Below are 3,179 nucleotides of genomic sequence, written 5' to 3' on the forward strand. Positions count from 1 at the left end.
AATTCGATTTCTACGTTGAAGGTAGGAGCAAGTCTTTAGACTACTCTTCAATTTTCTTCTCAAAATGTGTCACGAGTAATGAGTCTTATTTCCATTGTCCGCTTTCCAACAACTTTTGAACTCAACATACACACTCGTTAATCATTAAATTTGATCAAGAAACTAAAATGAAAGTTCTGCGAATGTTTAGGATATAAGCCAAACCATATACCTGAGGAAAACCTAAGATGAAACACATCAAACCCACGAAGCAATCTGTCTAGAGCTGACTGAAGCGGTCGGCCCAAAATCGACAAAATGTGGCGACAATCGAAACTGGTTCAACTTGGCACCAACGAGAATCTTTTACATACCTCTACACACCCTCTTTCCTTCTTTCCATTCATATAAACGACCCAAAACTGTGAAGGTTTATAAATCATTTACCAAGTACTCTTCGTATCATTTTTTTTTTTGAAATCAAAGATTAAACTTCATTAGCAAGATAATAAGCCAAATATACAATTTTTTTTTAAAAAAAAACAGGAATGACAATCTAATATCTAAATTTCTCTTAGTCTGTATACATCTATGAACCAGAAGATATGCAACTTGATTTGCAATCCTTGAGCAATACCGTAAAATAGCCCCCATGTGAATTGTGATTGAGTGCATCGAAATCAAATTTCCTCGGCGATTGGTTCATAAAAGGGTATATTTTGAATGTTTTTAGAGTTTTTTGAAATACACATTGATGCTCACGAGAAATTTAGGGTCCGATTCTAGCAAGTGTCACTAGTCCAAACGTATGCTTCGAATTCGCCTTGAGCCTGAAATCACGAAGAAGACCGTTAAAAGAGGGGGCGAGAGATGTCCCGGCGTAGCCCCTCCGCCGCTCAAGTCAGAGATTGCGTATATAGATGGGGAGCAGCTAAGGGTGCCGTTGAAAAATAATATAGTGAATGAATTCTCATATGCTCAAACCTGATATTTATAGGAGAATACTTGTCAAATACCACAAAATACGAAAACTTCTTAAGAAATAATTATGAAAATATTAAAAATTATACTTTGTATAAGAATCTTTCTATATTATTATATAGTAGAGGACCTTTAATTAATTAACTTTCAATTAATTGGTGAAATTTGAGATGAATTGCGAATATATCTTAACTTAATTTCCAACAAAATCAAGTTATTAGATAAATTAATTATTTTATATTGTCTCCTCCTTTTTTAGCCATTATATTTATGAAAATGCCACTCACTTTTTGATATTTTTATTTATGGTCACCCACCTTCGTAAAATTGATATATATTGCGATTTGGTTACTATTTGTTTATAAAAACGTTCTATTTTTTGCATTTTTTTACGATTTTTTTTTGTTTTATTAAAAAATTATATGTGCAATTACACACAAGCGTACATCGAAATATTAGTTATTGATAAAGGATAAAAATATTGTAGAGATTTTTAAATTATAAAATGTTTTTTTAATGAAGATGATATGTAAAAATATTAAGGGTGTAATTGTTATTTCATATTATTTTGAGATTTTTTTTTTTAAATGATCAAAGTAATTATCTCTTTTCTTTAATCAACCATGTCTAGAGATGTAATTTAAATTTTTTGTAACATAATTTTATTTACCGATAAAAAAACATAAAAATCCATATGAGATCGTTTATGATTTAATTTGTGAGAAGATATCACAAATTTTTATCTGCGAGACGTGTCAATTCTACCGATATTCACAATAAAAACGTAATACTCTTAGCATAAAAAAATAATATATTTACATAGATATCCAAAAAGAGATTCGTCTCACAAAATACGACCCGTGAGACCGTCTCACACAAGTTTTTTCTTATATTTTCTATCACAAGTATTAATTTTCATTACAAGTACTTAAAAAATCAACACATCTCATGAACAAAGATCCACGAAATCATATAAAATTATTTTAGAAAAAATGTCGAGAATTGCAATGATTACATAGTCCAAGAAACTTCTTGTTTTAGCTGTATATAAAGGAATAGTCAACACAAAAAATTAAACCAACCCCACCTTCATTTCCATGAAGCTCAACTTGTCGTTATCAAAATTTAACTTTTTACAATCTTTTCTGTCATCAATAAGGAGCGTAAGATCAACGTCTTAAGCGTCGTCTTATTATTATTATTTTTTTGAAAAAATGGTTTTGTATAAGATAATAATAAATAATAAATAATAAATAATAAATATTTAAAAGTCCATAAGTAAAAATAATGCGATTATTAGATTTTTAGGCCTTTCATAAGTAAAAATATATATGATTTTTAGGCCTTTCATAAGACAAAAATATGATTTGTAGGATTTTTATTGAAAAATAAAGTAGTTAATGTAGTAGCCCGAATTTCAATGGGTAATTAACGGATTAATGGTGATTAAGAAGGTTTAATGTGTAATTTTGACCGTGGTCATGTTCGGACGGACCGAAGATGGTTCGGTAGCACCGAAGAGTTCGGACGATCCGAAGTGAGTTCGGTGGATCCGATCATGAGGTGTCAAGAGCCGATGGACACGTGGGAGTTCGGACGTTCCGAAGTGGGTTCGGTGGATCCGATCTTCATGGAGGTGTCAAGAGCCGATGGACACGTAGGAGTTCGGACGTTCCGAAGTGGGTTCGGTGGATCCGAACATAGCCTATAAATAGTGCTCGGAATTCCTCATTTTGGATTGCAAATTCTTGAAGTTGTGTCTCCTAGTTGAGAGGTTTGGAAGGTTTCTAGGGTTAGTTGTTGGTCGAGCGATAGCCAAGAGCTGCCAGGATTGGTAGCGTAGCGACGCCTGAGTTACGAGGCAATCGACATCAAAGGGCTGTCGACGGACGAAGGTAAACCCTAACCTTTGGTAGTACTGGTTTTTGCTAGTTGAGCATGGTAGTATTGTTCATTGGGTATGCTTTTGATGCGTAGGCTTGTTCTAGACCTGATTAGCGGTGTTGCGTAAGGCTAGGCTTGCTGTGATAGAGGTACGAAAGTACTATCCGAGATATCCTGGTCGAGTATACATCCTTATATGTGTTGCATGATTATGTGGTGCATTGATATATGTCATATGATGCATGCTATTATGTCACGTTTTATGATGCATGTGCATTTCATGTTGAGCCGTATCTCCTTCGAGATAGCCTTTACTGTTGAGCTGTATCTCTTTC

The sequence above is a fragment of the Primulina eburnea genome, chromosome 15 (genome assembly GCF_022965805.1).
Source record: "Primulina eburnea isolate SZY01 chromosome 15, ASM2296580v1, whole genome shotgun sequence".
Classification (NCBI taxonomy): domain Eukaryota; kingdom Viridiplantae; phylum Streptophyta; class Magnoliopsida; order Lamiales; family Gesneriaceae; genus Primulina; species Primulina eburnea.